Source organism: Zerene cesonia, chromosome 12, assembly GCF_012273895.1.
Source record: "Zerene cesonia ecotype Mississippi chromosome 12, Zerene_cesonia_1.1, whole genome shotgun sequence".
Lineage (NCBI taxonomy): Eukaryota > Metazoa > Arthropoda > Insecta > Lepidoptera > Pieridae > Zerene > Zerene cesonia.
In genome coordinates this window covers 4,124,066-4,150,064 of record NC_052113.1, presented here as the reverse complement: position 1 = coordinate 4,150,064, position 25,999 = coordinate 4,124,066, and the positions used below count along the sequence as shown (strand labels likewise).

The following is a 25,999-nucleotide window of genomic DNA, read 5'->3' as shown; positions in this document are numbered from 1 at the left end:
ATAATATTGATACTATCAGCTTTGCTTTTTTACGCTTTAAAAGGAATTTATAATGCACTTTAGTGGAGATATAGGGATAAAACTAAAATGGAGGCACGATAAAGCGCATAGGTACATAGTTTCTATTATAATTAATCAGTGCGTTTGCGTAAAAAGATTTTTGGTTTAACTTTTAATAATTTAATAACAGTATGAAATGTGGGATATATTATACCTACCTATTGTAGAGTGCTACAAATGCTTTTAAAAATTGTGTGTTTATTTTAATTGGTTATGTATGCAGAATGGAATTATCTAAATTATACAATTAATGTACAACTAGACTATATCCGAATCGCTACACCATGGTAGTTTGGTAAATATACAATATACTTTTTTGAGCATTTACTAACATATTAAAGGTTTTTACAGTTATAAATGAAGAATTTTAGCTATTATTTCATTAAAAATGGACTATAATCTGCATTGAAATAACTTCAATTGTAAAAAATTTAAAATTATCTTCTGTAAGTTGAAATATCGTATAGTTAATAACACAATTGTACTTACCATTTGACATTTCAGTATTCACAAAACAAAATGCGAACGCGAAAAATTAAAAAGGTTCGTAAAGAATTAAATAACAGAGAAAAATAGTAAATACGTAGATAATAAAGGTTAAATAAGTAACGACCGGCGCTTAAGGGTAACAATTTAAATAAATAACAAAGGTAATTTAAAAGCCAGAAAACCTCCAGTAATCAACGGAGCCCAATAATTGAAACCATTGAATATATTTTTGGGACGAGTGCATCCGATTGGCGAGCAGAATATGAATATAAATTGAAATTAAATTCGGCAGAAAGAGCGATTAAAAATTTGAAATATTTCAACCCGAAATACTACTACTCGGCTGTAATAAATGTTTCTGAATTCTATTTGATAACGAGATGAAACAATTTCATGTTATAGGTAGTGGATATCTATTGTAGATGTATAGAAAATGTTCACGTACGCTTTGCCCGAAACTCGGTTCAGTAATAAACCCGAGTTATTGTTTGGTTTCTCAATAAACGCATCTCGAATTTGTATCATCTTTAATCATCTTTAATTCAATATGGAAACGTCTTAAAATTCAATAACATTTTTATAAGTCCTATGTCCAATAATGACCCTCCATAATATTATGTTTCGGTGAAATATAGGTGCATAAGCCTAAATACATTATTTCACGGCGAACCAAATGTCGTAAATTATATATTTTAACTATCATTACACATAATAATTCATGATGGTCATGCACAAATTTTCAATTAGCATAAACGTTATCCGATTAATGATTTATTAAATGAATAAATCAAAACGACGTAAAATTAATGCGGTAAGGTTGTGCTGAACAACGGGAAATTAGCAGAAACAATACCAGGGATTTCGATTTATATTTCATCTTGTTCACTGCAATTTCATGATCAAAAGTATTAACCCCTTTAATTTATTATGTATTATTTAGAGAAAATACCGTTACTAAAGATAATATCATACTATATGTACTAGCATTGCATAAGGACCGCTTCCATTGTTCAATCAATACAATGGCGCTTATGAAATTATTTACAGAACATTATAAGTATGACTACATATTGAGTAGGTTTATCGTTTGCTGAGAATAGATAGTCATTTGATAATAACAGCGCATCTTATACATGTAAACCGAAAGGCTCTTGCAAGTTTGATGCTAATAGCAGATATATCCACATATAATTAACGTGAGATTTTGAATTCAAGGCTTCATCGGAAATTTCATTGAGGAGATCATCTGGGTAGGTTTTTTTCTAAAATTACGGTATTTGTTAAGAAATCGCTTTTCAAAACCTATAATGGCAGTCTATTGTCGTCGCAGCATTCTTCTTATTAATTGAATGGATCTCCACAGCGCAGTGCTTTTCATGTTCTGTCTTCGTAGGTTCTTTTGTTAATCAGTGTACGTTTTGGTTTCTTTGATAGTTTTTTTTCTGTACAAATAATAATAATATGCGAATTAATTTTTATAATTCACATATAAAGGTCGGAGTAATGCAACACGTACAATACATTCAGCTGTTTTCAGTTAAAAAAATATGAACAGGCGAGTATTAAAAACTTTATATTTTTGTATAATATTAATGCGACAATATTGAAAATCGTCATGATTTTTTGACGTAATTCTCAAGTATGCGGTGTCAAAAGGAAGTCTTTATGCCACGTCTCAAAAGTTGCCGTAAGATCCTTACGCGTAACTCTGACATAGTAGCTTTGTTTGCAGGTACTCACTTAATCCGACTACGGAAGCGCGATACGCTTGCAAGATTATGGATATAATCTTTAACTTTGTGAGTTTTACTAAGCAGTGAGCACTGAGTGGAATGAGGCCATTTATTAGTATGTTAATTTTATGACATATAAAATGATATTTCATAAAATAGAGCGATAAAGTCTGATTAATTTTGATAAAAAGGAGCGGTCGGACTCAAGCCGATGGTGGTCGATCGTTTAGATTTTCGATGGAAGAGGCCTTTGTCCAACAGTGGACGTCTAAAAAGGCTACAACGATAGCGTTTAAACTAGATAAAAATACAGAATATGTAATTTAAATATGACATAAGTACCTATAGATTATTTTATTGCTACTTAATTTACAAAAAAAATCCAAAGGAAATTATAGATACAGTGCCTGTACAGAAATTGTGAGCAGTGAGTTAATTAACGATATCAGTTAAAAACAGTTAGTGCGCTAAATTAACGACACAGCGGCCATTTTCCATATAATGGAATCTTTTTAGTCACTAAAGACAGCACTTCAGCTTAATGAAGTGCCATAATTCATTTTGACGCTTCTAAGGGATGGTGTGTATAGTGTCGGTACGGGAGTAATTAAATTTTCGAGGTTGTATGGCTCTTTTACTTGGTATTTGAAAAGCTGTGCTCCAATGTATTATTAAATTTATAAATTTTAATCGCTAATTAATCGCGATCCAACTCGTATTTCTTTATTATTTACTTAATACAAATTAAACTCAATCATAAATTATATACAACATTGTACCTAATGAGTTGAAAATATTATGAAATCTATAAGCAAAATACGTTGTTAGCTGTCGTTTTGAGTAGCACTTTAAGTTTAGTTTACAAAGTAACAGTGAGACTGTGGTACATTAGGCGTCGGATAATGATGAGCATGATGTTAATAATTTAAAAGATGTTACTATTAGAAATATCAGTTTCATAACGCAAGATATTATTAATCATGCAATAATGCAATAATGTATGTAGTATTGAAACCAGATTTCATATAATTTTTGTGGGTTCACTGGTAGGTATGTTGTATACAAGACATACTTGTATTAAATACCTGGACTTATAATCGAAATAATGTATGTTTAACAACTTTAGACATATTCAGACCTTTTTCTGATTCCCATTAAAAGTTAAAACACTTTTTGTCCCTTAAACTTTGTTATCAGTTAAATGTTTAAAAATCAGAGTGCTCTACGTCCTTGTAAAAAGGGCTCGTAAAATGCTTACCTTAACGAGCCTTAAGATAAGAGAGCAATGATAATGGCGGCCTTTTGCACATAAAACTGCTCAACATAATATACAAAATAGATAACTTTGTTATCTTCCTAAAATGAGCGTCTAAGTATAGGCTCTAAATGGAAAGGTTAAATACTCAATGCTATAATGTTTACAATCCAAATTTATTTTTCCTTATTTAATCATGATATTTTCAGCTGTATTAGACACATATTTTAGATATAAATGTAAAACAGCATAGTCAAAAACAAGTGCAACAATTTGCGGGTTTGCGAATCAAGTCCAGAATAATTTCTTATACCTTTCGCGTTTTGTATATGTTTAGTTACGTCATAGGTATACTTTGAAGAACGCATATTACGCGCGCACTGTTCTTAGCATATGGTACGCCTTGCGACACCGCCCTAACAATCCCTATAATTCTGTGCGCGTACAAAGGGCACACGTTAGCGCGGCGCTGTTCCACCAGCACTTAATTGCCTCATTACATATTCGTGGCTTCCATCCATGACGGCACGCGTCAATTTCCTTACTAATTGCATACAATATTGAGATATTACTTTAATAGTGTATGTATGTTAGATTGTCCAGGTTGAAAAGCTTTGCGTGGGTAAAATCATAACAATATATTAATGTGGTGATTGATAATTACATATTTATAGTGCAATCACAATACGCGATGATGCTATATACGAAGTGCTTTTTGTACGCCAGTGGGTAACTGGGCTGGTGGTTCGCCTTATGGTAAGCGTACACCACCGCCCATGAACATTTGCGAAGATAGCGCCTCTGCATATGCGTAAGCCACTTTAAAGCGGTAAGTGATAATACAAGAATTGACGACGGGAACCAATGAATGAATTGGCGGGCGAGGAAAACGATACAGGTCTCCAGCCCGTTTTCTATTATGACCGATTACTTTACTTCCTACTAATATTATAAATGCGAAAGTTTGTAAGGATGTGTGTGTGTGTGTGTTTGTTACTCTTTCACGCAAGAACTACTGAACCGATTGCAATGAACGTAAATAGCTGGACAACTGGAATAACATATAGGCAACTTTTTATCTCGATATTCCTACGGGTTACGGACTTACGCGGCTGAAACCGGGGCGCAGCTAGTTATAAATATTTTAATAACACGTTAAATTTAAAAGTGAGCACACATCTCTTGTTTTGTGTTTGCGATTAAATATCATACGTCTTATTAAATTTAACAATCTAATCAGGCACATAATTTTAGCGAGTTTTCAAATAACGTTTTATAAGTACCTACCTACATAGCATGCATTTCTAATAAATTAAATTTCATACGTTACAAAATGATCAGATATTAAACTAGGTACTCTGTGCGCTGTAACAAGTACCTACCTAAATTCACATTGCACGGTGTTCCAATTTAGAGAGTTGAGCAAAGTTAAAAGTTCCCGAATGGTCTAAAACGAGCAAAGTTTTGCTAGACTGATATCTGTATTTGCTTTAACGTTTTGTTCATTGCAAAGTTCTAGGAATTTGCAGTATTTCATGTATTTTTTTTATTGATTAGCATTGTTGGTAAGCGAGTTTCTGAAAAGGTATACACGATACACACATGAGATAATTTGTTTACTGTTGCTCTTTTTTTTCAACCGGCGTTTTAAATTTTATGATCGCATCCTATTTTTAATTTTCTTGAAGACATTACATTATATCATGTAACCAATATATAATTTTATCAAATTGTGTTACGATTATTTTGTATACTCACTCTGTAAATCAAATAAAAAAAATCATAATTTCTTTTAGTGCTTCACGCACGTAAACATTAAATATTAAACATGAAATCTGAGTTTATTCCGTATTCGTATACATAAAATGAAACAATTTCTTAACGAAACGCGTCACCTAAGTAGGTAGTCTCTGTGCTAAATGGCTTTATCCATATTAATATTAATATTTTGTGAGGTAAGCCTGAGTGCTTACATTAGTATAACAGGTAATCTGCGTTAAGATGCCCATCTGAGCGTTTCTCGGATTATCTTTTCGCGTACGTTGTCTTGAAATTTTCGTATTATTAGAGAAAATTCGTTTTATAGGCGATTCCGTACAATGCTGATTGGTGTTTTGAAGTTATAAAACGTCAATTGTTTGTTTCATTCCATTCATCTTCATTCAAATTGAATTTTTAATATGATGTATCTACAAAGCGGATTACAAACCTATGTGGTACGCGTAATGGACTGATACAAATGAAAATTAGATATTTTACGTTCCAGAGGTCGAACGGGATTCTTACGATGTATGTACTTGAGTTGTATTGTAGTAATGAAGACGGACCTACCTTTTTAGAAGATCAATTTGATAATAGTAGGTACTAGAATAATATAAACTCTAGATGAGTTTATATTATTAAGTTGGATCAAACTGCACATGGTGTGCAAATATGTTTAAAATCGGTTAAGTAGTTTAGGGGTCCACCGCGGACAAACTACGTGACACGTAATATGTCTTAAGATTTGACTATAATTTTTCTCTATTACTATTTACGCATGGCTGACATCTTTCTAATTGACGACGCAATAACAGTTATGAGATTGACGTTGATATATCTCTATCTCTCTTTGTGTGTGTGTGTGTGTGTGTCTTGTGTGCAACGTGGCACTCTTGCGGATGGACCGATTTTATAGCAGTAATTTTTTTTTAAAGCCAGTTCTACTGCGGATGTTCTTAGCTATGTTTAATAAAACTGACCAATGATGCCGGCCACCCCAAAATGTCTGATCAAAATATTTTTTCAAAACTCCCACAAAATAGGTATCAAATGAAAGGGCAAAATAGGTATCACATTTTAAAATATAAATGTTACAAAAAATACAATTTTTATCAATAACAATCGCCATACAAAGCACTTATGAAATGCTTTATTATGTAACTAAATAGTGCGTAGTGATCTAATTATTGATTGATTACTCGCGATATATTATTGTATGCCGTTATGAATAACATAATAAACAACATGATCTTATCCCATAAAGTTATAATTATATGTATTATTGATAAAGAGGAGCACCTTGATCATCCGCACTCAATGCACTATAACAACGCAACGCGATATATCACGCTGTATGGCTATTATCGCATGCTATTTGTTCTAAATTATCTATTTATTTAATTTTTTATCATTCACATTTCCGGAAAAAGTTAGTTTTGAGAGGATCGTCATTTATTTCAAGAGTTATTTTACATATACGTTACGTGTGTTACATGGTTCAAATGCTTAAAATATTATGTAGTCTATTTCTTGATACCTTCCACTGTCCAATGATTAATTTTGTTTTGAGTCTACTAATTAAGATTATTAACATCGTAAATCAGTTGCTTTCTATTATATTACAAATTATGTGTGCATTTTGGTTTGTTCGTGGAAGTTAATATGCTATATATTGCATATAAATCAATATGCAGTGTGGTTCCAGCTTCTGCGTTTCCACTAACTTGCATATTGGAAGTTCTACCTTGTATCTAATGAAGTTGTGTAATCCTAGTCATATGTTACCACGGCGATCGGATGATATCATGCATGTTTAATTAGCTTTCATTATCTTCAAATTTAAAATGGGTACGATGTGGTCACAATCGGTATATGGTTAGAAGTGATTGGGATGAAGAATTCACCAATAAATTACTATTACTTCGCATCACCCAGTATTATTAAAGGCTTTAAGGTAGCAATGACGACTGTAAATAAAGCTTCTTATATTATTGGTGTTAATAAATAGGTTTCTAAGATCGTTAGTGGAACGCCAATGGTGGCACACCTTCGCTTAACAACATCCAATTTATATGCTCCTTGTACTAACGATATAACTTGTAATGAATGGATCCGTAAACAGGTGGACTAAACTTTGCGGCCAATGGACACAAACTTGTGCTTGTATAAAATTAAGCTGCGATCAAAACGAGCCAACTGCGTCGTGCATGTGCTCAGGGCATGGGGACACTTGTCAAATTTGTTGACATCAAACTTGCGGTGTTTACTGTTCTCCTTGAGGACTCGTCGCGGACGCGTTCTCAAAGATTTGGGACATTGTAAGAATTTGTAGCAACAAAAAGGATTACATACAGCATCTCAAACGCGTTTTATAGAAGAGTTTAGTTCACATAGCCACGCAAGTTGCATCGGATGTTCACATCATTATAACTGGTTTAATTCATGCAAAAGAATTTTTTTATTTACTTATCTAGTTGAAAAAAAAAATAAAACATATGTTTGTTCATCTACTACATACCAGTTCTGTGACTATCACAAACACTTTATTGAAACAAGTTTTTATAAGTAGCTATCCGTGAGTACATTTTAATTCATTGGTGCGAGTAAAAAAATCTAACCCATGATGTAGGCTCTAAAAGGTTGACTCAGATCCATCCAATTACCTACGTATAAAACCACGCATTTTTTATGGCACGAACGCAAAGGTGTTACAGAGTGAACTAAATGAAATACTAATGGCTGTTATTTGTGAGAGGTCGTAAGATTGTGGAGAGGCTTTGAGAGAAAAGTGATATATAGTTAGGAACGTCTAAAAACGATTGAGCGCAGCAACTGATTAGTGGCCGTACGAAAATACGATATACTCGCGTACGAAACCGCGGGCAAAAGAAAGTATTTCTATAGAAAATTAGTAAAGGCAAAAGAAAGTATTTCTATAAAAAAAAGCTATAGCTTATGCGTGATTCTGATACATTAGCCATAACTATCAATCAAGCCAAGTATTATCAAAAGCTGTTCGGTTGTTAAATAGTTCCTCCCATTTTCGCGCTTTTTAAGCTTTCACGCTTAGTATATTAGTAATTGATAAGTATGATTTTTCCGTTGAATCAATACTCGACGTACTTATTTCTAGTTACCTTAAGTTAATTTTTGACAAGCTCATATTCTTAAACAATCTGCATGAAAGCTCCCAGTGGCGGGAATCGTTGTCTTTGCGTTTTGTGAGTTGCAGGAAAAGTTTTAATTAAATTGAATCGTTCCAAGACTAATTAGCATTAACTTGACATATACGAGCAGTTTAGTGAAATGCGAAGCCTTAATGCGTTTCATATATGTATTTCGTAACCCTAGAAGGATTCGCTTACTGGATGCGCATACATTAATTAGTACTTCAGTGTTACGACACTCGTAACCTTTCCAGAATGAGAATATTTATTTATTGTCACTTCTTAATGATATTAGCATAATCTTATCTATTTTAACTCCAATGTTTACAGTTTCTATTGTTCTGTTGCTGTAATGAACACTGAAACGGAAACGTAACGTAACTGTTAGTGGGTATGTGAATAAAGAAAACCTTGATTAATTACATTGCGGCACCGTGTCAAAACAAAAGTTTCAACTGCATTAATTTTAACTGTTTCCAGTCACAGTACGTTATAGATCTGACAAGAGATTATGCTCGTAACGTCGACGGGAATTAGAAAACTGTATATTTTGTTTAATTGCAGTGGTGTTGCGTTTTTGTAGGCTTCGCAACTCGCATCGTTTGTTAGTGTTTTTTTAAGGAAGGAAACGTTTTAAAGACATGATGGCACGCTCGTGGTCCTGATTCTTACGAGGAATAATTTTAGCAATTGACTTTTTGTAAGTAACAATTCTTTAAAAGTGTTTCGTTTGGCTTTACAGGAATCTCAGATTTTATTATGCTTGAGAATAAAATTGTTACACGACGACTTAGTTAGATGACGTCTTTGTGGTTGTTTATGATAAGTTTGGTTTTGGTTGGTACCATATTACCAAATACTTCATAAATATTCAGGTATATTATGAATATAAGATTTCTTTAATACATAAAATCTTTGATTTCTTCCATTCTAGAGCGTTTGTAATCACACAATTAATGTGTCATTAAAATATCGAACATTGTAGATTACCAAAATAGTTAAGTAAGTAAAATATCTGACAATAAAAAAATATTGTATTCATATAAAGTCGAAGAGATCTTCTGACTTTTTTTATGAACGTAATTGGTTCTTATCTCTTTTCCTTTTGTGAGGTTGGATGTCTTCGAGGATTGAATTATATTACTATGACGGGCCGAATCGCTTTTGGGATAAGATTGGAAAATATTAAGTGATTATTCAAAGGAGGCTTGACCCGACTTTTTTTGTAATGCGAAAATCCGATGTTATCCAATTGTGTATATTATTATATTTTCATTAAGGATGCGAGAAAAAATTACGGGAGAACATTTATTGTTTAATTATTTAATATTGAACTGTATTGTTTCTTTGTTTCGGTTGCCTGGAAAAGATGGCTCTGTAGCCATAAGGTAGCCTATTGTTCAATTTGTATTTTTATTCTGTACTTTGTATTATTTCCTTTTGGTGTATACAATAAAGTATCATTTTTTTTTAATTATTCAGTGTGAAAAAAAGCAAGCAAGTATCAATATGATAACACTTCTTAAATTTAAACAACTATTTGGTATTTCCAAATATTTTAATGATCATGATTGAAACATTACTTTTGGCGATAGATCCAGCGATGGGAAAAACCATTATGTTTTAAATCTAACAATTTATCTTTTATTGTAATAAAAGATTCGCCTTTTAACATTGTACAAATTTTCAAATTATAATAATACTAACCAAGTAAAAAATAAATAAGAAATTATTGTAAAATCGGTCTTTTATTACTTACTGGTTGTTCGCCCCGGGTAATGTCACTCAGTGATGATGCAGCTTTATAATGGTGAAAGAATTTCTGCAATCAGTCCAGTCATATGTGGACAAGTATATTTAATATATCTTGAACACATATCTACATTTTCATCATTTGTCTAGATCTCTTGCAGCCTGATTCCCGTCAGATCAAGATGGATACTTAGTATGGCAACGAAAGATTTGTTCACTTTAATCAATGTTATTTCGTTCCTTCTATATTGGCTAATAATTGGAAATTGTAACCATTTAAAACTTCTTTGTTTTAAAACTATTGCTATTTGGCGTAAGTTATGTTAATAGAAAGTATACAAAATCGTGCATTATGTGTACTTTTTATGGTACTGTATCTATTGTTTTTTATTGTTCTTGAAACTTATGGAATACAAAATTGCATACATCGTTAATTTTCGAAATTTCTTTTGCATCATTGCATAGATTTGCATATAAGTATCTCGTCCTCTGATTATTTTCTTTTGATATTTTCTTTTTTTTGATATCTTTTTTCTTTTGATTTCATGTAACTAAAATAAATTTTAATAACTATTATTTTTGGGTCTATAACACGTCCATATTGCATAACAAACAGTGAGCATAAAGAAGGATATTTTCTATGAGAATTAATGTTCGAATGCTAATAAATTGTGGTTTATCATGGAAAACGCTTTATTTTTTTAACTTTGATTTGAAATCACCATTAGAAGACTTCACTTACTGACAAAACGGATATTACTATTCCATTGCTTTGGATGAAGCATCAAAATTAATTATTCGTACTTACCTATATATAATTTTAAAACGAATTTAATATTGATATAGATACAATTATTCATTAATAATCGTCCCATTAATCATATTCGCTGTCGCACAATACATATTTGAATTGCGATGCGTACGACGAGATTTCCAAATGGAAGCTTTACGGCAGCCGTGGTGCTTCAGGTTTAACTGAAAATATAAAACGATTGCGTTTTGAATAATTTATCAATATTATTCATTACTTGCGAACCCTTTCGCATTTAAGCGCCGACGCTTCTCCAACTTTTATTGTTGCCGCTTTCTTTGGAAACTTGACACAAATTGCTTCGCGCCATCCTATTTCTTTTTGCGCCTTGAGAGTGGTACTTCTCCTTCCATCGGTCGGTATGGCACGTTGTACTTGCTTTGTAATTAATGTATACAAATGGGTGCAGTACATTGGCGTATAATTTATTTTCTTATTAATTTATTATTTTTAAACATTTCGTTTTTACTTTTTTTTTTTAATAACGTCATTTGACTCAGGAACAGCGGACCGGGTTTTAATGATTTTATTTTCATTGTATTTTTGTCTATTCTTCTCTTCTAATATTGTGTAAGAACATGAATTGTGTAGTATTTTAATTGAATTTCTAACGTTTCGGCGATTAAATACATAGTGAAACATGAGGACTGTGGGTGTTTGTTAAATTTAAACAAAGGATAGTAGGTACATCTGTCCCAACAATTTGTTTGCCCACGCATAAATCAATATTCCATCACACACTTACGTCATTTAACATGAAATAAATTATGAAGTTTACATTGTTAAGCTTCATTTAAATGAAATAATGAAGGATATGATAAAAAACGTTTCACTGATATTTATTGCTATTACAATTTTTTTCTCAAACTAAGTGCATTTTTGCAAAATTTTTGTAATTTTGTTGTTGTTACTCGAAATCACCAGGAATTTCAACCGATTGGCGTGATACTTGTGTGTTTGATAGAAAATTGCTGTAATTTGGTCTCATCTTACGTATCGTTATCGTGATTTTTTCTTTAGTACGATACAATTGGAGCACAAATTAAACTTCCTTATCAGTTCTACAATTGTCATATTTCTGTCATGCCGATAGTTCTCACATGTAACTTGTTCCCATATCGTGATATCTTCGTCATAGCGCAGCGTAAACAAACAAATTTCGGTCGGCGACCTAAGCCAACGGTTATGTTAGGGTGTGTAAATAAACGGCGATAATGAACCTAATTGACCCACAGATAACGTGAAATGCAGATGTGCAGAGGAAAGAAAGCTATGCGTCATAATATTACACAGATTGTTATTCTTATCACCGTAGTATTGTATATGTTGTATGTGTTATTTATGCTGTTGTATTTGTACTTGGTTGTTAAATATATCAAGAATAAAAGTAAACAATAGACAGTAGAGACTATTGCAATTTCATTCTTTTTTTTTTCTTTTTTGTTTTATCAAATCGCACTAATAGGTATAGCGGAATAGTGAACCAAAAAGGTTAGTTATCATTTAAATATTGAGATAATGTTATTAATATATTATGTTTAAGATACTAGATTCGACGCGTGGTTAGCCCGCAGTTGTCGCGGGCAAAAGCAAGTATTTCTATAACTTGTTTTTATTATGATTCTGTAGTTTTTACATTTACTTACATTTATACATTGGTATTAACGTTCATGTTTCATTAGAAATATAAACAAAATCAGCTATTCACTTGAATATGTCATTAAATTCTGAAAAAAAAAATTTAACAAGAAAATAGGCTATACAATTATCACTTTTTTTTACATATGTTGTAATGTTTGAGATAGGTACTTTAGAGGTTTCGTAATTCATCTATTCATAAATAAATTTATGTTTGTCAATGGTTCCGTAGCAGAAAAAATAAATAAAAATAATCGTTATTATAAAAACAGACCAATGTACAGCCTAATTTTTTTACATTTATTTTTGTTCCTCACATCATCACCTTATATATATTGCCATTTCAGCGACACAAGCCTCTCTTGAGGGATCAGGCTATAATCCACAACGCTGGCCTAGAGTCAATTGGCAGGGTTCACATGTCGTTGTACCTTGGTTTCGTGGATATACCGGTTTCCTCACCATGTTTTCCTCCACCATTGCAAGCAGTGGTGATGTGGATAATGCGCAGATTTAATGAATAATATGTTTATTTCCTGTAAAAACTATTTATTTCGAGACCAGGGACCAGGAGCACCTGGTACCTGGGCTCGAACCCGCACTTCAAGACTAAACCACCACTGCTTTTTTCCTCATTCCACTATTATTCTCATTAAATATATAATATTTCGTAACTTCCCCTCACAATTCTCGACTGTTCTGTTGTTAGGCGTTTTTTTGTGATTAAAGGTCAACCTTGTTTATCGTCAACAAAAAACCATTTTTTCATAACGAGCCTGAGTATTATCAGATGGGCTAACAGGATGTACTGATAACATGTACCAATAAATGACCCATGCACAAGCAATTTATTTTTTAAAAAGAGAAAATTAACTAAATTTAAGAACGTTATAATTTTTTGCGGGTAGGTAATCTGATAATGACGTACATGCATCGCATGCCACGTGTTACTTGTAGTGATTATAAAATAACACATTTGAAGTAATTTACACGCTAAAGAACAAATTTGAATTTGAATTAAAAATTTCAATCGATCTACCTACTTACGTGTTACATTGAGATGTTTGTACAAGTGTTATTGACACATGTGTTTTAATTTTGTTAATTTCAATTATCTATTTAATGTGTTTGCATACAGATTACGTGCGTTATGCTAATGTAAAATGGAGTTGAAACAACTGATTTATTGTTACCTACGTATAACAAATATTATAATTTAAAAAAGTAGAAAAAAAATTAAATTAGTAACTTCTGACTATAAGATGAGTCCATTTACTATAAAAATAGACCTTGGTAGTTCATTTTTCGTGTCATGATTTTATACAAATATTATACATTCACAATTTAACCGCGGTCGCAATAAAGTGTAACGTGTTCGGAACATCCGCGTCGGTATAGACAATCATGTCCAAATTCTCTTACTTTCTACAGAGACTATGATATTTGTAGTGAATTAATTTGAAATCCTAATCACCTCATCTGCTTATAGTGCTGCGACTGATTGCAGGTCTCACATAAAAAAAATGTAGTTGTAGTAGCGAATTTTAAAAGAGATAGGATGAAGACTTTAAGACAGGATTTAATTTATAAATTACAATCGAATAATACGACAATAAACCACTTATACAGACGATTGCTAATGCCAGTAAGGATTTATGGTATGTATTCAGCTGTGGGGCTGCACAGTACATCGTTTTAAAAAAAATGTTAGTCACTCAAAAACATTATATATACTCCTTGTAAGTACGATTGTAATGGTGATCAGCAACGCGACTTAAAAAAAAAATCAAATACATGCTCATCATCATTGACTTCATCATGATAGGAATGTTGGGTGTATCCAGCTCCTGGTCATCACGGACCTCGTACAAAAACAGAAAAAGAATGGAAGTTTTTCAGTAATTTGCAGCTTTGTCAAACAGAACGTCAACTGAGCGCGTGTCAGAGCGCTAACCTGACGCAAAACACATACAAAAAAAATGTACAAAAAAGGCGAAAAAACAATAGTAAAAAATTTCTTAAAAGTAAGTGAACGTTAATGTTAAAATGTACATGTATGTAAATACGATTTGTATAAATTCTAATGTCGCTGTGACTGCGTTGAGCTGATAAGCGCTGATAGCGTTTGAATTTTATTGATGCTAGTTCATATTTGCATACAACAAACATAAGGAATTTTGTTTCCCTGAATAGAAAAATTTCTATTGTATATTCAACACAAAACTATATGTATAGGATATAAGAATGATATGGAGCGATATCATTATTATTAGTATTTTCTTGTGTTTGGTTTCACGCGAGTATTATACATTTAGAAATTAAAAACTTTTCAACGGATTTTAAACGCGATTTATTCATGGGGAGACTCCCCGTGACCACGCTCGCTGTAAAGTGTTCGAAACGTCGGGTTAATAATATAATGAATAAATCGCGTTTAAAATCCGTTGAAAAGTTTTTAATTTCTAAATCATTATTATTATTTATTTTATTCATTATTAAACAATAGCGATATGCTCGTTCAACGAAGGCTTCATGAAACAGACTCAAGTAAAAATAAAGCCCCTACTCACGTTATTAGTATTGGACGCGAACGTTTATAAAGGTGTATGGATGTATGTTTGACACTCTGTCACGCGAAAATCACTGAACGAAATGTAATTTTGGTATATCAGCTCCATCACTAGCCATGATGTAGTTTATGAACTAAAATAAAACAGTAAAGGTTATAGATAGAAATACTTACGCCTGCGGATTCGTCCGCGGTTGGACAGCGACACAACTAGCAATGATAACAAATCTGACTCATAAAGTACATTTTGAAAATTAAAAACTAACTGCATCCTCGCGGAAATAGGAATGATAAAAAAAATAAATAAATAGATAATTGAGAACAATTAGTATGCGATAATAGCCATACAGCGTTATATCGGGGATATGTCGTGTTGTGTAGTACATTTGAGTGCGGTTGACATGCTGCACTTCTTTATCAATAATATAATTATAACTTTACGGGATAATATTATGTTGTTTATTTTTTTTTTATTAATAACTGCATTTACAATAACATATTGTGAGTATCAATCAATACATTGATGTAATTAGTGATTGCAAATAAAGTAGTTACTACGCACTGTGGCCACAATAAAGCATTTAATTGTTTAATATTGTGTTTATTATTGAGCTAAAAAATTCAATTTTTTGCTAGTCATTAAGTGAATGTCTCCATCTACATTTCTGACTGCAAAATGCACTGTAAATGTAAATTAAAAATATCACTCAGAATTAATCATATTCATAATCTTTAATAATATTAAGATTAAAGAAGACAAGTAAGTACCTATTTGTCATTGGTATAAGAAAGATTTTCAGAAGGTTTCAATGACCGTCGTTGCACTTTTAAAATACATATAATATGTCTCAAATTCCGCGGTTAGTCCATAAAACAGAAGCCCGTAATCCTAACATACAATAAACATCCAAATTTACAATCACGCTGAAAAACTGTCCGAAAACTCTGTCTACAATGTGTGTTTTAGGCAGTTTTCTATTTAATGAGACATTTTGAGCATTAATACCACAATGTAAGGTGTTAATTTCTATGAAGGTTTTATACAACGGCGCGGACGAACATTATTTGACGACTGTGAGTCTAGTTGATTTGTATATAGTACATCAGTGCCCGAAATTTATAAATTAGAATAATGTAAAATGTTGTAATAACCCTTATTGCCGAATGCACACGAAAACTGGTCGAAAATAAAAATGAAACTACACATATCGAAGTGAATTACTTTGAACTTTCTATAAAACCGTTGTCTATGCGGCGTTGCAACGTGCTTAATTACTTAAAAATGGTAACGTTATGCCGCCAATTACCGAAGTTATTTTTCAGTGCGAATATGTATTTATCAAATGAGTTGAACGGAAGCCGGTTGCGCGCATCTCACTGTCGCATCCCGCTCCACTCCTCGCTCCTCCAATCGCCAACGACCTCCGAACAAACGGACCTCCGTACTTCTACATCTTCAGTCGTATTCTGCGCGTCGTGACGTGTGGACGTGTGCCGTTAGTGCGTGCGCCAAGTACGCGAGCTTTCGAATTTACCTGTGGATTGTTAGTGTCGTGCTTAAAATGAAATATACACACTAGAACAGTTTTGATACTTCCTGGATTTGACTTTGGAACGCTCACGGCCCTACGGACCTTCATTGCATTCAAGGTTGGTGCCTATACCTTGCAAATAATAATGCGATTGGATGCATACGGAATGTCACTTGTCCGGTCCTTATGATGTTGAACTTGTAAAGGATTGTGATCGGATGATTTATTTCTAACTTGCGTCTCAGTTCATTGACACTTCCTGCTCGGATTCTTGTTTTAGTATCGGTTCGAAATATCTCAATTGTTTCTTGCTTCTCATCTTTCTGTCGATAACTATGTACGCAAAAGTTCCTAACAGTAAAACTTGATTAGTTTCGTAATTCTAAAATATTTATTTGTAACATCGCTATAAGTTGCACACAACACGGTTCTTATCTCGGAATAGTTTAAGTGATAATATTTATCATTAATGCGAATGAAAATCAAAGGCAAGATAGCGTGAATAAATTTATGATAATACATAATTATTTTCCTATATACTTACTTAATTTTTATATATTTTTTTCAACAATAAGTCGTACAGTTTAAATTCGGTTTATAAAAATAATAAATCAGTCGTCTTATTTAATTCAATAAGATAATATAATAATAACTAAAATATATCGACAACTATAAGTATAAGACCTTCATATTAAAGTGGGTTCAATAGGAATTTTTAGGTGACTCACTCAAGAATGTCCTTTTATCACGTCGTACATAATTTATTTTGAACAATTATCGAACATATTACATAAAACTTAATTTCACAAGTCTGTTCCGTCTGTTTACTCAACATAAAATATCGTCATCATTTTATATAATTATCCTAATCATAGAGTTAATAGTGTGGATAACCTGAATACCATTCGCATTAATGTTTTGATTTTTTAGTTTTGTGTAATATCTTCTTGCCTTGAAATTTCACAAAAATGCACAATTTTCAGTTGGAATCTACGGACTAGAACATCTACAGTGCGTGTAACCTAATACTCTTATCTGCATACAATTAAGAATTAATTTTTATAAGCTACACTCATTTATACCGAGCCTATCAAAATTATCAGTACGATAAAATAAGAGATGTCTTAAAGATAACAGTACGACGCGACGCGACGCGTGAGTATAGGAATTATTGATTCAATATACATACTAAAAATATATACTACAAAGTATTGAAAATCCTATATGTGGCATACGTGAACAAATAACATTGTCGGTAAAGCCAAAAATTGAATCTTTGCATGTAAAATATCCACATACTGTATATATCACAACAACTTCCATACTTAGGGCAAAGACAATTGAGTGAATAAACAATTAATTTCACCAACAAAGACTTTATGAGCTTGTTAGTCATTAAACATAGTTAAGATTTGATGCGTCGGCGCAAATGGCATTTGTAGAGGTCGACGGCAAGTCAAGGGAAATCGCTTGCCATTTACATGTAGTGATTGGTCATGTACATTAGTAGGTCTATATCCGACTTTTTGTTACATTGAATTACTGTTCTTGGTGCTTTTTTGTCTTTGTGCGGGTTTTAGAATACACTACATTCTGTAACTATTTTTTCACTCATAGCTCCTTCGTTTCTTAGAATATAAAATGTTTTTGCCTTCATATAATTTATTTTCTTTTTAAAGACAATGGATGTTGGTTATTAAGCTTATAAGTATCAACAAATAACACTTATCTAGAAGATTAAACCTTTTAAATCACAATGTTACAAGATCAATAAGTTTCGATTAAATTTGATGTTGTAAAATAACTTAGTATATATTTTATTCGGATTATTTAGAACTGCTCGAGAATTAGCTCGAACAGTTCTAAATAATCCGCAAATTGAAGAAAGTGGCCTTATTTATAAAAGCTGAGTGAAGAAGAAAGCTGCAATAGTTTTCGAACTCTCCCGGAACCACGGTATTCGGAAGCCTTGAAAATGTTTTAAAGCCATTAAGAAGGTGGAAACGTCCGGTGACTTGCCGACTCCTGTCAATGACTTTCCGCCGACGGATGGAAGTTATCAAAACTCATTACATCTGAAGGCCCTATCTAATGCGGAAAGATTCATACCTATAATGAACAATCATGATTGAAAACAAAGTTCGTTATCTTAACGCAATAAATTTTCTGAATTGGTTAATTAATGTAAAATTATTACTTGAAGAATAACTCAGCGTTAAAGATATTCACCGTATTTCTATTCATACATACTAGCAAATTATATTACAGTATGGGTTTTACTTTCAACGCTGGTGTTTGCATTATTCATTATAGTGGGTAATGAAAAATGTAATGGTTAAATGTTTTTTTATTGCCCTGTTGTTAGTTATGCTCACATAAATTAGTCGTTAATGAAGTACGTTTCCTTCTTTATAGCGAATCTTAAATTACCTTTTGAAATACCGCGTGCCATATTATAATTTTGGTGTGTAATAGCCGAAGTTTGCGTAATCAGCAGAATTTCGAGTGTGCCGCTTAATTTAGGCGCGCTTTGTTTAAGCGGCAATCAGAATTATGCATACCGGCGATCATATTTCTCGAATGTCAACTCGGTATTAGGAGGAGGTTTTGTTTTGGATCCTGCAGCTGTAAGGCCGTATTGTGGACTCGCTTTATACGATCGTAAATTTGCCTCAACAGTCGAGGTGTTTAATTATAGCTATACAATGCGTCTTAAAACTTGTACTTAGGCGTTTGGAGCTCGCGTGTTAAAACCCCCAGACGTTCTAATCTGTTGGAGCGGAGACTGTTTTGAAACTAAAGTTTAATGTATTACGTGTCTGGGTTATACTGATGAAGTATCTTAAACTCAGGTAAATAATTCATTGGTAGGGGACGAATTGGAAAAGTTTAATTTTTATAAAATGTAAAAAAAAAATAATAATAATAATTAAGCTGAGTATTAATATAATGTACGGAGCGTAAATCAAATCAATCGCTAAAAATAGGCTTTAAATAAAAAGTCTTTAATTTTTTAATGTATTATGCAAAGAGGAAAAACAAAGATGCTTTAAATTAAATTAAACTTTCATTTTGTAAACTAAACAACATTTAAGTACCTATCTCTTGATAGATGTCTATCTTGGATAAGTTTATCTCCAATAAGGTTGTATAGATAATGATAAATTTTATATTGCGATAAATATACCTATTTGAGGTAGCACTTGCAAAGGACGCAGCCTATAAGTTGTCTCTAATATTGACCTAAATAAGTTTTATTTGTGATTGACGCAATACAAACAGAGAAACAGAATAAAAAACTTACAAGTATTTTTTATATGTATTGTATTATTGATAGGTCCATATAGATTTTATGAATATTTTTGTCAGACTAGGTTTACCACTACCATTCTTCTTTAGGTAAAACCTAAATGTTTTTTATCTCTATTTGGCGTAAAATCTTCCTCTCTTGCTTCATTTCGATATGAAAACGACAATAGACTATGTCTAATTAAGGCAAGTGATGTAATTTTTTTTGTCGCGCTCTCTTATAATTGTTTTTAACATTTCCGTACCACCCGGAACGATCGTCGTGGGAACGTGTGGAAATAGACGTATTATCTTTTCCACTGCTTCCATGGAAGTAATTCTGCTTATGTCAAAATAATCGTTACTTGCCTGTGATGTCATTATATCAATTCTTCGCGTTTCGACGTAAGCGTGTGAAATAGAAGTGATATTATATCGTTTGGTTGAATATAATCGTGCTTATCAGATGTACATTATAAGTATATACTAATATTCATACGTTGAATCTGTCACTAGTCGTTTCGCAAAAAAGAATCAACATTCGCAATTAAAATGTACCTCGTATCTGATAATGGAATTCTGTTAGGCTGTAGTAAGTACTCGATTTGCGGCGGCTGCAGTGCCTTCGTGTGAGCCTGTTTTTTTTTATTTTTATACTCGACGTTTCCTGTCTCTTATCGTATGCTAAAGCGTTTTGGTTGTCTAATTACACATTCTACAGGTTTTTTGGTACTTACAAATGTTGCGAAGGTTTGCTCGAATGAATTTTAGTAACATGTGGATTACCCTCTGGTATGCGTTTTGCTTTTGATCTCTGCAATCTGCATAGATAGGAACTTGCACAATTTAAACGTTGCCTCACTGGGTATATTTTCCGCTGTGTAATGAAATTTCTAGTATATAGAATACTAGACGCTCGTCACGGCTCCGCCCCGATATCAAGATTCCTGTTTAATCCCAAGGGGGCATTTGAACGGGATAAAAAGTATCCTATCAACTTCATTCTTCAAATTTTAATCAATATCCGTTTAGTAGCTTCAGTGTGATTGACTGACAAATATCCAAACGAACAAACTTCCACATTTCAAATCATAAATATTTCTTCTATATTCATAAACATTTTTATTATGTAGAAGAATTTCAGTCGCTAAATATACTGCAGATAATTTTGACATTTAATATTCAGATACATTTTGTAACAAATATATGATAAGCGCTAAATGATCGAAAATGTAATTGGTGAAACTAATATGTGTGAAATGATAACGTTGGTTATAAACTGCGAAGGTTTGTGAAATGAGTTTTGTTTCATTGAAATTTTAAACACGCACTAATACATTTTTTATAGCATTTAACGGCTTATTAAAATTAAAAATGTAATATTTAAGAATAATCGTCCTTGTAAAATATTAATATATAGAATAATTTGACAATATAATATATAATTAAATAAATAATAAATTATACTTCGAATATTGGGTTCACAGATTGAATTACGAAATGGATTATTAAATTACAAAACAGACTAATTAATTAAATCATCCTCAGAGAGATCTAACAAGCAAAACATGAATAAGACTTTTTTTATATATAACTTTCCATTTTAATGTGTTTCTATTAAAATATTATAAACGCTATGGTGTAACGCTATAATTAAGTCACGGTCGTTGTGAAGATTTAAACACAAAGCCTAGTAAAACGTGTTTTTCTAAAAATATTGGTTATCAAGTATAAACCCATTCGAAAGTGGTTGGACAGCGAATATTGTTGAAAGTTTTCCCGTCACTAGATATAGACTCTAATGCTATAGGTTAACCTTTACTTTCAACGCCGTTTCTAGACAGTTCTGACGTTATTTTAGAGATGCGTTGTTCAGATGAGCGACGGTAAGCAACTAATAAAGTTAAGGAGTTGCGTTTAATTAAGTGGGGAAAGGGCGGAGTATGCTCGATATTATCTGACCTTCTATCATTGATTGTTTTCAACTAGGTAGAAATTTTATATAGTATTTATTTAGATGAATTTATCCAAGGATAATCATTCACCTTCTTTTTTTAATTTGTTATCTTCACGCAAAAATTCAATATTCCATACAAGGCTATGCGTATTATATTTATAATAAATATTGTAATAATCTCTCTCTGGTCTCTGGACGATTTAAGGTCGTAGGTGCCACGGATTTTTAAATTATTATGTGGCAAATGTTTATAATGCCGATATATGCAGATTTATATATGAAAGCCTTGTTATGAATTGTTTGTAATATAACTTCGTAGAAGTAATATATCAAAAATAGTATTTACGGAAGCGGCCTATACATAAATTCGTAGTATAGCAACAAACTCGCCAAACAAGCTGGCCAATGAATGGCCATTGTTGTTTCACCATTATCGTCACCGCGCGTAATCGTTTGCTGTAAACTTCCGATGTAGATTAATGTGAGGGCATCGCAAAAGGGAAATTGCCCCCGTATTGTGGCGATCGAAAACGTATCGAAAACGCGAATGTATGTCCTACATCATGACTATAAGGTTGTTAATGCAAAAGCGGCATTACTCAAATATACCTATGCGGGAGGAGGTACGGTTGTACTTTTTTTTTAGACATTTAAAACACCACCTCATTTTGACCGATTGGTCTTAATTAACTGCTTGGCAAATTATCCATCCTTGTAAAGTTGATTTATCGGTTCATGATTGCCATATTGCCTCTTTCAAAGAATAAGGTTTTCGTTGAATAAGTATTAGACAAAAAATTTAAAGCTCATTATAATAAAACTTCGTTTAGGGTACGTCAACAATTATACCGCTATGATGAATATTTAAGGAGGTAAAACATAAGGAATATTGTTATGCTATGCATTTTTATGTGGTTTTGTGTGGTTTGGCATTGTTTGTCAATAATGGAAGAATAACAAAATTAGTCTCTTTAACTATTTTTTTACTTTATAAGCTTACTAGCTTTTGCCCGCGGCTTCGCAAGGGTAAATTCGGAGTAGTTTAATAGAAATATATTTTTATACATATAAAGCTTCCTCTTGAATCACTATATCTATAAAAAAAACAATCAAAATCCGTTGCGTATTTGTAAAGATTTAAGCATACATAGGGACATAGGGACAGAGAATGCGACTTTGTTTTATGCTATGTAGTGAAGTGCTCAATAATTAATAAGAGCTTTAATGAGACGATATAGTTTCTAAAAAAAGAACACAGTTACGCACGGTGGATCTTTTTATTTGTTTTTATTATATTTTTCTCAAGCGTTGGCTATCATTACGATATTTATAGAGTCTTCAAGGTCGACGCAGTAGTTCGTTTACCCTGAATATAAACTATTTTCCATAAAAAAACTGGTTAAATATTACTGCAATCGCAACCAGCTGACGCCTCGATAGTTGCTCTAATAGCCTGCGCGACTAGGGTTTTATGCATTTAAAATCATGAATTTAAATACTGCTATTATATATTACGCATTTATATTTTATAGTTTCTTTGCTTTGCTAACTGGTTTGTTAATAAAAAATCTAAGAGCAGCGAGGCAATGTACGTTGGGATGTTTTTATTTAAATGTAAGTAAATATTTCGAAACGATATTAACTAAGCGAAGTTTTTAAAGTAAACGTTATTCGAAATTCAATGATGAAATTAGTTTGCTGTTCGAGTTTGATAACACATCTGGCGGATGAGCCAATAATTTTAATTTTCCTTGCAGTCGAGAAATTGAATATTTAAAGTACTTCAGAATGGTGGTAAAAAGTATGTATGTACAATGTGGCGCTAGCTTCAGCCACATTGGCTAGTAATATGAAATGTGTAGGTTCACTCAAGTTTGCCCATGAAACTGGTTCGCTTAACCGCTATGGTGTGCGTTCACCTTTCGCAAACGGAAGGTATATTTATAGAAATGCACCACACTGTATGCTATCGTTAGGTTAGGCGAGTTGAAATTGAGTTACTGAGAGTTTAAATTAACTGTAATTGTTGGATGTCTAAAAAGAAATAGGAGCTAGAACAGAGGGCGATTTAGTTGTCTTTCTTCTTTAAACAAGTCCTTTTATACCTCGTTATTATATATGTACATTCATATATCTTACTATAAAACAACACAATAAAAATGGTATCAGTGGAGAGAAACGAAACCACATCCATTGTAGCTTTGGATGTATTTAAGACAAAGGAAGAAAAGCCGTCAATTTACCGATAATATTTCTTTTTCCTTATACGAAACGTTAAATGAAAGGCAACGTAGGTACTTAGTGCTTTTTCACATTAGAATTTGGTTCTGTCTAAAAACAAGTTCAAGTTGTTCAAACTGAAATCGAGAAAAAAAGTGAAGTAGATGAGAATGTGAAGTTCAGAAGTATTTGTATATTTACATACCCTAGGTACACGGTACTTATTAAAATATAAGAAAATATTAATGAAAAGACTAAAAATCATTTATTGAACAAATTATATATCACACAAAACATGGAGCCCATACTACCAGCTTTCGCTGCGTTTCAGTAATCTGTGTCTCCCGATACAGTACATAAAAGTTCAATTTAAGATACCATAAAATCTAATTGCTGCTACATATATACGAAATTTAAATTCTATGAGTTGATATAAATTTATGATATTTACTATTTAAATAATTTACATTTTATCAATGTCATTCATATATTCGTTAATTAAACTGCTTTAAATATATATAATACTGCTTTGTTTTAAACCACAGTCAGTAGCAATAACGAATCCTCTTCCGCCTCTTAAATTGAGATAATTGGATTAATGACGTAAAATTATACATACCACATAAATAAGTAATTCGTTAAATTTTATTCGTTGTATTTTTTGTTTATCTACGAAAAAAGAGTACTTTATTTTTTATACCTAGATATGATATATTATAGCTTTCCGTATTTCATAATGATAAATTTTACACTAGCGCATTTAATTGATTTACGTTGTACTTTAACAATAAAGTACTGATAAGACTTTATCAATGAAATACTAATTGTCGGGTAATTTATGTCGTTTGATCCTATACGAGTCGGTACCTACACAGCGATGGTAATGGGATCTGGACTAGCTAGCATTGCCGTTGGCCATTCATCGGTCAAGTGTAGGTACCTGTTTAGCCGCATAAGGCGAGCCCACATTGGGGATATGAGTTTGCGATTTTGCAATTCATTGCATTTCCTACGAGTGCACGTACAACATGTTGTAAGTATTTATAGAATATTTGAATGAGTTACGGAGAATCCGCAGGGGAAACCCGAAATTTTTCGACAACAGATGACTTTATTCAATCGTGGATGCAGTGTAAAGTCTTTATTACAAAGGTACCGTCGACAAACAATATTTTGTCGGCCAAGTTTTCTATCGAGGTAACAGAATTGCTATGTAAAATCGCTAAGTGCACAATGCAGTATGTACCTAGCCTTAAGCTGGCCGCAAGCTGCCCGAGGCTATAAAGGTACTATCGTGAGAAAGTTCAAAGATCTTGTGAGAAGCGTTGTTGCTAATGAGGTGGCGAATCGAATTGAATATTGGTGTTGATTACGCTTATAATGCATCAATGCGATGGCCTTGATGAATACCATAATATTATGAAGGAAATGTAATAGCCGTATGTATTTGTGATTTAAAATTGTTAAAGTGATTTGATATTTAATGCACAATGGTCGAGTATATGGTAATTTAGCTGTATAAAAACCTTTTGTTATTGCGGTTTTTGTTTAAAATTATGTGTGTGGGATTACCGATAATATTAATAGGATTTTTAAGAAAATTAATTATACTTTCCGACGTATGAACGCTCTGTTGGACATGGTCTTGTATAAACATTTTAAATCCTTTGCTACTATTAGCATGAGAAAAGGGATTTTAGGATTAGAATGTTGTCTATTTATTTTGTACTTACAACCATAATTGTATCATTATTTTTATTTTATTGT

At 32.4% G+C, this 25,999-nt stretch overlaps 1 protein-coding gene across 8 annotated transcripts in view; it reads left to right on the top strand.

Annotated features, from left to right (window-relative positions):
- Positions 1-16,672: 16,672 nt before the first annotated feature.
- Positions 16,673-25,999, top strand: part of LOC119830886 (putative polypeptide N-acetylgalactosaminyltransferase 9) — a 91,525-nt gene continuing 82,198 nt past the window's right edge. For 6 of the 8 annotated variants that reach the window (XM_038354069.1, XM_038354068.1, XM_038354070.1 and 3 more), the window contains exon 1: positions 16,673-16,885. The gene's annotated coding sequence lies outside the window, so the exon portion shown is untranslated. Of the gene's footprint in view, positions 16,890-25,999 lie in introns of all 8 variants that reach the window. The other 2 variants (XM_038354067.1, XM_038354071.1) reach the window with 2 other exon arrangements.